This window comes from Microtus ochrogaster, chromosome 8, assembly GCF_000317375.1.
Source record: "Microtus ochrogaster isolate Prairie Vole_2 chromosome 8, MicOch1.0, whole genome shotgun sequence".
Classification (NCBI taxonomy): Eukaryota; Metazoa; Chordata; class Mammalia; order Rodentia; family Cricetidae; genus Microtus; species Microtus ochrogaster.
Window position 1 is genome coordinate 12,673,025 of NC_022015.1, and position 11,189 is coordinate 12,684,213.

Genomic DNA, 11,189 nt, shown 5'->3' on the forward strand with positions numbered 1-11,189 from the left:
TGCAGGTTTCCACCTCAGTTAACCTAATAAAGCTAATTGCTCATAGGAAAGGTTGGATACTGTCCTGGTTTGATTTTCTTTGCTGTGATAAATACCATCACCAAAAACCACTTGTGGAAAGACATTAATTCATCCTACGTCTTACCATCTGCCACTGAGGGAAGTCAGTGATAAAGACCTGGAGTGATGTGGGATTCCCCTCTAATTTCTGTGAACCATTGGTTAATGAATAAAGCTGGTTTGGCCTACTGGTGGGGCAGAATAGACAAAGGAGGAAATTCCAAGCAGAGAGAGAAGAAAGTAGGCAGAGCCAGGGAGACGCCATGTAGCTGCTGAAGGAAACAGATACTCTGAAACTTTACCGGTAGGCCACAGTCATGTGACAATGCATAGAATAATAGAAATGGGTTAATTTAAGATGTAATAGCTAGCTAGAGATACGCTTAAGCTATTTACCAAACAGTAACGTAATTAATATAGTTTCTGTGTGATTATTTCAGGTCTGGTGACTGGGAATGAATGAGCAGTCTTCACCTACACTGGAGGAACTCAAGCAAAGACCACAGAAGAACACTGCTTCCTGGCTCATTTCCAGGCACTCAATCAGCTCTCTGTCTCTTTTCTCACTGTAAAGATGAATATACATATCAGGCTGGCCTTGAACTCACAGTTGTCTTCCTGCTTCTGGCTCTCAAGTGCTGGGATTATAGATGTGCATCACCAAGCCCAGCCTTCAGCTACAGTTTTAATAGCCCAGGTCTATCTACCTCCCTAAAGATCACACTGCCCACAGTGGGATAGTCACCCTGCCCCATTCATCAGTTGGCAATAGAGAAAATATCTTTAAGGACATACCCACAGGTGACGCTGATCTAGGCAACTCCCCCATCGAGACTCCTTTAGACACCCCTGGACTGTGTCAAGCTGACAGTGAAAGCAAACTAGGGTAGACTAACCTCATCAAGATGATCCATCACAGATACAGGACACATACACAGACACCCCACTCTCACTATTTATAAACATGGTTCTAAGATAAAACTAAGCTCATTCTCACACTAAGCTGTTGCAACCATCTCTGAAAGAACTGTATTTAACAATGTTAATGATTCGCTCAACCTCTTTAACCTCTGTTTGAACTGCACAAGTGTTAATCAAAACATTGCTTTAGTATTATTTCTAAATTTGTGACCTTTGTTAATATAATGCTGAAATTTGGAAGTTTTATATAAGCAATAAAAAAGACAGCCCATCACAAGCAAGGCATAGACTAGCCTAATCTAAACACTTCACAGGTATGTGTGTAGGCTGGTCTCCCAGGTGATCCTAGATCCTGTCAAGTTGACAGTCAACTGGTGATAGGCTGGACCATGGAAATGGAAAACAGGTATATTACTGGAGCAACTCTGGAAAACCCAGACTTTCTTCTTGAAGCCCCTGAATGTGCCCAAGTGTTTAGGAACACTAGAGGTTCACTCAGTTGGAGTATCTGAAGAAGAAAATTCAGAAAACATATCTGCCCAATAGCTTCCACTGTCCCAGAGTCTACTTCAATATGCCAACACTGGAATCATGAGCCAGGGAGTGCCCACCTGTGTCTGTGGCAAGAGTCCATGCATATTCCTCATTGCTATGGCAGTATACTCATTCAGTTTACCAACATGGACCAAGCTTTTCTTCAAAGTTCTACCAACCTTGGGGTGTATAAATCTGTTGCATGGGTACATCCCAAAGATATCCTGAAGCTGAGTATTCTATACTGTCACAGGCCAGAACTACACTATAGGCAGACTTTTCTGTCCCACCATTCCGTTCTCAAATAATTACACAGAGACTTATTAATTACAAATGCTTGGCTGATAGCTCAGACCTGTTACTAGCTAACAACAATATTTTAAGTTAACCCTTATTTCATATCTAAACACTGCTACATTGTGGCTGCTTTTTTCAACATGGCAAGTTCATCTTGCTTCTCTCTGTGTCTCTTCATGACCCTAAAACTCTTTCCTTCTTCCTCTCATGCTCTCTTCATGTCTGAAAGTCCCACCTAACCACTACCCATCCAGCTATTAGCAAGTCAGCTTATTTATTAAACAAAACATAGTGACATGTATTCACACAGTGTAAAGAGATACACCCTGGAACCTTTGTGTCATTTTCAGTTCTGGGCCTCAAGTTTGCATCAAAATGAACTCCAGCAGATTTTCCTCCAGCAGATCTCCTCATGTAAATAATTTGTCTTCCCCAACCTCAGTATACATGAACACAAGGCCATGAGGACAAATAGCTTTTGTTTACACAAGGAGAAAATGTTCTTTTAAGTTTCGTCCCAGGGAAGGCTGGTTTTACTGATCATATATTTAATATAATAATTTCAGTATTTGATTCCCAGTAAAGAGAATCCTTCCAATTGCTATCTCCACAAATATATAGACAAGGCTGCTGCAAAACTGCATTTTCCACTATTTCTGAAAGCAAATTTAAGCCTATATATTTTTTAATTCAAATTATGTGTGTCTGAATATGTAAACTAATTCTTTAAAAAGCAAGGGTTATGTTTGAATCAAAGCAAACATGGAGACTGAGAATCCTCTAGAAATATAAGTTATCTTGAGGCAGGTGGGGAACACACCATTTTGAGGTGAGGTAAACTAACTCACAAATTAATTGCTACAGGGAACATCCATCCTGCAAAGTCTTTTATAGACAGCGTGGCTCCTTCTGTAGAAAAGACAAGGCAAAGAGAGCCAAGTAAATACTTCTTAATGCAATAATGGTAAGCTTACTGCTCAATAGTGGACAGATCCCAGAGTCAAGCTGGCACAAATCGCTTCTCTCCTGTCATACTGTATTATCTAAAATACAAGTAATGTCGCTGTGAGCTATGTTTGCATCTTAGGTTGTCATTTTTTGGTTTGCTTTAAAAATCTTACTTTCTCTTCAGTTTTCCCATTCTGTTCTTTCTAACCTGGCACTGGGCTGGGCCCAGAGAAGCTGCAGTAAGCACACAGGAGCACATGAGACTGCTGGAGCTGATGTGATGCTAAGGATGAGCCTCTCATGTGGGAGCAGTAAGGAAACTTCCTGATTGAGGAGGAAGGGCAGGGGGAGAGTATTGAGTGACTTAGGAGAGAACTGCAGGAGGAGAGGGGGGAAGCTAAAAGGAGGGGAGGGAGAGGGGAGGAGAAGGCATCAGAAGACGACACATCTACAGCAGCATCTTCTCTGGAGAGGACAGAGCAGGTTTCATGGAGGCAATGCACACTCTGAGGCTGTCCCTCCTGGACCATGCTCCTGTCCTCAGATGACCTTGTTCTTCCGCTCATTATCACACACCACAGCTCTGTGTGAGGCTGGCAGAGTGGTTGGTGGAAGTTTTGTTGCCCTAGTCCCACAGCAGGCCTCTGGAGGAGACATTTTTAAAGGTTGGAGACAGAAATCCAAAGTGATTACAGCGGTGACTGTGACACTGCAGGAATCGCATGAGCCCCTCACAGATAAGCAGTCCTGGGAAACCAGGGTCCTGCCACTCATAGCACTACAGATGGCAGGGGAGAGAGGAGGGCACACAGTGCTCACTGACTGGACAGCTACACAGGACACTGATCACCCTTATCTTTGCTATTGTTTCTTGTACTATGAAACAGTGCATTATTGAACTCAGATTTAAAGTCAATTTAAATCAAGTGAATATGTACTTCCCTTTCATTTCTAGTGTCTAAGACATGGTCTCATATACCCCAGACAGGATTCAAGGTGACTATGTATCCCAAGAGAAACCCAAACTTGTTCTAATCCTCCTTCCTTTACCTCCCAAGTGCTAGGATTACATACCTGCAATACCATGCCTAGCTGTATATGGTACTGGAGATCAAATCCAGGCGGGGTTTTGTGTGTGCTAAGGAAGAACTCTACCAACTGATCTCCATCCCTGATCCTACTTTTGTTATTAATGTAGACACTGAAAATCTACTAGGAGATGTTTCAAGAGGAGATATTAATGAGAATAGAGAATATAGGGTTCCTGTGTATCACAAACTAATCCTGGGCTTGAAAAATGACTCAGTGGATGAATAAAAATGCTACATAAACATGACAAGAGTTTATATCCACATATACTTGTTATTTCAGGGCTGCGAGAGGCAGATATGGGAAGTCACTGGGGTTTGCTGCCCATGGCCTAACTGCAGATTCAGTGAGAGATTCTGACTCAAGGGAAAAGGAGTAGGGAGGACACCTGACAGCCTCCCCTGGCTTTAGAGTACACATATATGTATGCATTTGTAAATATATCTGTATCTACATACTCACACATGTACCTATAATAGTCTACCTTTGTCTCTCTCTGTATCTGTCTCTCTTAAACACACACACACACACACACACACACACACACACACACACACACACACACACCAAAACCTGGTATCAGACTGAAGGGCAAGTGATAACTAGGGGATAGATTACAATAACACAGTAATCCTAATATTAATATATTTAGAACAAGAACTTGGATGGAAACAATGATAGTTATTTTTTACCCACTAGACTAGCAAGACTGCAACATGCTCAATGCTGGCAAATTTACAAGTATAATGCCCTCTGCACAGCATTCTAGGAATGGGTTCCCAGAGCTCTAAATATCTTTGTAACCTCTGATCTATGAATTCAACTTCTGGAATAGATTATAAAGAAATGATATTAATTGAGGTCAAAGATTTAAATACATAATTGTTCACTAAAGCACCATTTATGAGAGCAAGCCAAGTGTCTAATATTTGTAGAATGGTTAGTGAATTGGAGTAAATCCATACAGTGGAAAACAATGTCAAATGATAAGCACCAGAAGTTTTTAATGGGGCTTGAGAGATGGCTCACTAGCTAAGAGCACACACTGTTCTTGCAGGGTACCTACAGGGTGGGGGTTATTGGGAAGCATGGAACTCACAACCTCCTGTAGCTCCATCTCCAGGGGATCTGATGCCTCTGGCATCCATAGTACCAATACTCATGCACACACACATACACACAAACACACACATTTATATAATTAAAACTAAATTTCTTTTAAAGTTTTTAACAATATATAGAAGCTTTGTAAAGTTGTCATTATTGTAGATAGAAGTTTATGTCCTGCCCAGTCCAGTTCCATAGCCATTCAGCCCCTAAGGAACACACAGAGGCTTATATTAATTATAACTGTTTGGCCTCTTAACTCAGGCTTATTCTAAACTAGCTCTTACAACTTAAATTAACCCATAATTCTTGTCTATGTTTAGCCACATGGCTTAGGTATGGCTTTTCTCATTTTCTGCTCCTAGTCTCTCATCCCAACTAACCCAGTTGCAGGCCTGCAGTTAAGAGCCATGGGGAGTTGGCTGGTCTCTTAATTCACAGAAAGGCGTTGGCCATTCGACTGTGGTTGAATCCCCTTTCCCTTCTGGGATTAGAACATTCTCCTCAGATGGCGGCTACTTCCACTAGCTTGACTCTGGAGCTAAGCATGGGGACCAAGATGCAGTTGTTGCTTTATTCTGGCTGCTTTATTCTTTGCTGCCTCTCCTCACAGGCTCCTTCTGGGGCCCACTGTGAATGGTGCTCCTTCCCCAGAGGATGGGGCTTTCCCTTTTCTGCCAGTGCTGCCACCACCCTCTCCCCCAAGTCGGCAAGAGTTCTGTGAGTCCCATGTGAGGGCTGCTGTCCTGGATCTTGCCTGCCATTTTTGCCTCTACCATACACAATATGCAGAGCCTGGAGCAGAAGCTGCCTTTTCTGGCCTTTTATCTGAGTTATTCCTGTAGCACTTGGAAGCTGAGGTGGCCTGGGCCTTGGGTTCACTCTCCCCAACTATCTTGGCCCCACTGAGTCCTGGTGTGGAGACTGAACCACCACATGACTTGTCCTTTGACAACTGCAGGGTGGGCAGGGCCCTGGCTGTGATGGGCCAATCTTTATTTTCTGAGAACCTAGCTGGCCTTCTTCAGTCTCTTCCTCTTCTACAAAATCCTCAAAGCCTCAAGACACTTTTCCTTCCCTTCAGTGGGTTGCTCAGTCAGTTCTGTAAAAGGCATCCTGCAGTGGCAAGGGGCCATTGACACTTCCTCCCTAGCTGGGCCTCCTAGGTGGAAAGAGCAACTCCAATTCCTCTGGTGGTGCTGTGACAGTTAGTAGAGGATTGGCTAGTGATGGCACATTCCCTGGGGACAGACAGACTTACCACTTTGAGAGGCTGAGATAGAGTGGTGGAGGGGGAAACTTGAAAGACAGAGCAGTAAATGTAACGGTGGTTCTGCCCTTTAAGAGACAATCCACACCCACTCTCCCCCAAGCTGATCTTCAGCTTTCCCCCACTTTTTCCTTCTCCCCCCCCTCTCTCTGCTTTTCTCACTTCTCCCCTTACCCCTTCTACCCTTCCCTTCCATAACCCACTAAATAAACATCCAACCTCACTCTGCATGGCGTGCTTATCCTTGTCTTTGTTTCTCAGCCCTTGCGTGGCTCCCTGCCTTTGGAGATCTGCAGTGCGGTCTAGTGGTATGCCATTCCATTTGTCTCTCCTCGTCAGACTCACTGCCCCTTGTGGCCCACTGCAGCCACTTGGGGAACTGTGCCTTCCCTGCCTGGGACTGGCTGTTCTTGGGACCCACTTACCACTGCCACCACTTGGGGACCTGCAGCGTTTCTGCTGCTGCAAACACTTAGGGATCCACAGCATTTTTACTTAATCCATTACAGGAATGGTACAGAGAGAAGAGCTGTTAAGTTTTATGGGGGCTGAAGAAGCTGCCCCTGACCCATCTGGAGTGGGTCATAGAGGAGGGGCAACTCGGATGACCTCAGGGGGAGGAAGGCAGTCTCAGTGACAGAAGTATCTCCTCCTGCTCCAAAGTGAAGGAGGAGAAGGAGAAAGTTGCTTGGAGATCTTCATACCACACTAAGCATCCTGGCCCCTACTCAGCATTCTCTGTTCTACTCTCAAGGATGTCTGCACAGCCACAAACCTAGAGATGCCTGATAGGGAGAACACATTTACCACAAGGCCCTTAGAAGGTAGAAGGCCCTTCAAAGTACATTCTGGAGATACTGATGCACTGGATATGAAGGCCCAGGTTCTGACATCCAGGAGTGCCTAAGCCCTGGACTCTGCCCTGCTATCAGCCTCTATCCTATAACCCTTCTCCTGGCCCTTGGGAGTACCTTTCTCACAAAGGGTAACACAGACAGCCTGAAGTTGCCCTGCCTGAATCATTCAGAGAGTCTGCCCAGCCAGGATCTGCTGCTGGGACCCAGCAAGAGCAACGATCGCCTGTTGCAGGGGTCTTATGGGGCCCTTCTGAATGGCCATCAGCATCCTTTTCCTTTAGTTCTGCCTGCATTGCTGCTCCCACTTTGACTCAATGGAACTGCTTCCACTGGAATTGTCCCCTCACATTCACATTAAGGAAGGGCCCTGATCAGGGACAGTTCATTGCCTCTTGACCACCTCCACTCCCCCTGGATACTGCAGAAGCAGCCACAGGGTCATTCCTCTTCCAGCAAGAGTCAGAGGGTACTGAGGAGGATCAGCCCCTCTCAGGATATCCTTGGTTCCATGACAAGGTCTCTCAACTCAAGACTGCCCAGTTAGTACTGGAAGGAGCCACTGGCTCTGTTGTAAGGAGGGCTGCTTGTTGGTTCCTGGCTTCACGACTAGCTTAGACCCGAAATAATCATACACACAGAAACTGTATTAATTAAAACACTGCTTGGCCCATTAGGTTTTATTGGCTAACTCTTACATCTTATTTTAACCCATTTCTAGTAATCTGAGCATCGCCATGAGGCTGTGGCTTACAGGCAAAGTTTTGGCATGTCTGACTCTGGTGGTGACTTCATGGCATCTCTCTGACTCTGCCTTCTCTCTCTCAGTATACATTCTAGCTTTCCTTGCCTAGCTCTGTTCTTCCCTGCCATACACAAAGCAGTTCTTTATTCATTAACCAATAAAAGCAACACACAGACTGAAGGACTTTCCACACCATTTCCCTTTTTCTGTTTAAACAAAAAGGAAGGCTTTCACATAGTAAAATTACATATAACAAAACAGTTATCAAGCAAGAATTACAGTTACAATATTTATATTTACTTTATCTTTTATCATAACTAAGGAAAAATATACCTATAACTATCTATTCTTCAACTCCATCAAAGACTCCAGAAGGATATAATATTACCTAAGTAAACAGGAAGTGCATTGTAAGCAACTTTGAAAACTCTACAATTGACAGAGACATCTCAGTGCCAAGATAGTCACCCAAAGTTCTTCTGTACCATTGGGGCATCCGTCTTCAGCCTACAGGCCCATAGTATCTAGCAGACTTTTTCAAAAAGCAGGAAATTTCAAAGACAGTCCCACCTATACTGGCAGTTTGTCTATAACATTTTTTGTATGTGTCCTGCAGAATGTCTAGCAGACACTTTCACGAAGCAGGAACCCCAAAGGATTGTTTTACCTTTAAGGAAGTTTAGCCATCATTTTTTTGTGGATCCTGCATGCTCAGTTTATCAAGAAGTTCAGGCAAGAGCAGTTTCTTTCCAAATGGTCAACCAACTCCATAAGGAGCCTCTTTAAAACCCATCATCCTCTTGAGGCAGCTGGGTGCTGCCAGTAGCAGATGTGTCTCACTATCATGAAAAGTCTTAAGTTCTTAAACATTTTAAATGCAATATTCTGAAGGTCTCTGAGAGATTTGAAGAATACCTATCTAGCTGAAATATATCTCTATATATCTAGAAAATCTAACTAACATGACTACAAGTTTGATTATTATAGATGACTATTAACCTATATTTCTTAATTATACATTACATTTTAAAATTAACTACACAATCACAATACCTTAATCAAGAGCAGAAATATACATATAACAAGATTGACCTTAAATTTGCATCAATAAACCAAGATTCCATACCCATGCAAATCTCTATAGCATATTCCCCTTTAAATGTAAAGAAACATTTACAAACAATATTTGAGAATATGGGCACAGTTCTGTCCAAACTTCTTCCTGCTGTATATTGGGTGAAATAATTTTGTGTGTGTGTCCTGCAGAATGTCTAGCAGACACTTTCATAAAGCAGGAACCCCAAAGGATAGTTTTACCTTTAAGGAAGTTTAGCCATCATTTTTTTTGTGGGTCCTGCATGTTCAGTTTGTCAAGCAGACAGAAGGACCTCCTACACCTCTCAACTATTATAACAATAAACCATCCCTGGTCATATATAACAGTGATTTAAATAGTTTTTGTTTTACTTTGATACATATCTCTTTACATTGCCTTTCAATCTGAGGAATTATTGTCACAATCTCAGTAAGTATATAGTACACAATCCAGAAGTGTCCCGCGCTACCGTCTCGCCAGCAAGAACAACGCGGCACAATCAGGATCCTTCTGCAGAAAAGCTTTATGCGTCTTGAGAGGGAGAGCATAAGCTTACAGAGCGAAGACCTCAAGGGTCGAAAACCCTGCCCTTATATAGCTTAACAGTCCTCGCCTCGGACGTGTCAAACTCTGACTGGCTGCAGCCTGTCAAACCCTATGACACCACGGGAGAGGCAGAGAGCAAGGGATGGAAAGTTACTTTGTGCATGTGCACTGGCTTGACAAGGTAAACTGTCATTTACCATGCACATGCGCACTGGCTTGATTACGGTGGTGGTGCTGATGGTCAGTGCCATCTTGCAATGGAGTATGTGGGAACGGCTCCCCACACAGAAGCATCAAGAAATTGAGATGGTGAAACAGTTTATATTTTACCTCACAGTACCTTCAAGTGACTTTCCGATTTAATTTCCTAGTGGGAAATTTCATAGCTATATTCCCTCAAATTTTTAATTTCATTTATTCCTCTTGGGACCATGTGTTATATACATAAAGGAAAAGTTTAGGATGATACATTGCTGCTGTAATTCATCTTTTAGAAATTAATATGAAAACATTTTGTCATTTACCACACATGTAAATTCCTCCTTCAAATGAATAGTCACTGCTATTTTTATATAAGTGATTTTACTTGTTTTTTTATTTTGAGATAGGATCTAGCTTTATAGCCCAGTGTGGTCTGGAAGTCATAGCAATTCTTCAGCTTCATTGTCCTTTGTGCTAGTATGAGCCACATCTAGTTGAATAAAACTATCTTCAAAGGTCATCTGACATGCCATGTGTATGGCCAGGCTATACTCTCTTCAAGAATCCTCCATGTGGGTTTCTATGAATGAAAAGTTGTTGTCACTTGAACAGAAGAGGGTAGTGATATGAAATAGACAATATTAAAATTCAAATTAACTTACAAAAAAATAACTGGTGCCATGTCACAACACACACCAACTCTTAAGCTATGTAGTTTCTCTTGGTAAATAAACACAGGTAGAAGCATTGTTGAGTGAGTCAGTTTTCCTGAGCTTTGACTTCATATCTGACCTGCAACCTAAAGGCCCCATTCACCAACATGTCTTTCTGGTGCAAGTTCCAACAGTGTTAGTCTGAATTACAAAATGATTCTAATCTGCATCATTTTATCTTTAAAATAAATTATAACAAATATGAACTACCCATTTTAAGACTATTGGTGATCCTGGGGAAAATGTTCCCATGTGGGAACTTATAGAAAGAGATCACATCTGGAACAGAGATAGTCACCAATTAGGACATAGATCCTGGATACATCACAGGACTGTGCAGAAATATGGTTGGTTCCTCGAGGAGACAGCAGTCAGACAAGCTCCCTAACCCCTCACCACTGCATTGGCTCACAGAGACATCAATAATCTGAACAGAGAACTTTCTTTGAACAACCCTGCTAGTCAGTGCAAGGTGATTCACCCTCGTTCCATCAGGTGCAGGTTGCATTTATTCTGAATCTGCTCTTTAAATCCTCTGTGAACCATCCACATGTTTAAGGCTCTATTATCAGAGTGTAATCTTTTCACTTTTCAAAATAGCTTCTCTCTGGAGCTAGAAAACTTAAATAGGGCACCAGAGTGCTAATCAGCTCCCGTTGGGGTGTGGAGGAGCAGGCACCCATGTAACAGCCACAATACAGCAAAGTGAGATTCCCTTGGCCCGACCCAAGGATACAGTGATGCTACTTTCAGCTCCTTGCTATGCACATTGGCCTGTATTATAAACAGGGCAAATGAGCAGAAAGTG

General features: G+C 42.8%; 1 pseudogene; it reads left to right on the forward strand.

Moving 5' to 3' along the window:
- LOC101989744 overlaps positions 1 to 8,450 on the forward strand; it is a 17,478-nt pseudogene extending 9,028 nt beyond the window's left edge.
- Positions 8,451 to 11,189: the final 2,739 nt, after the last annotated feature.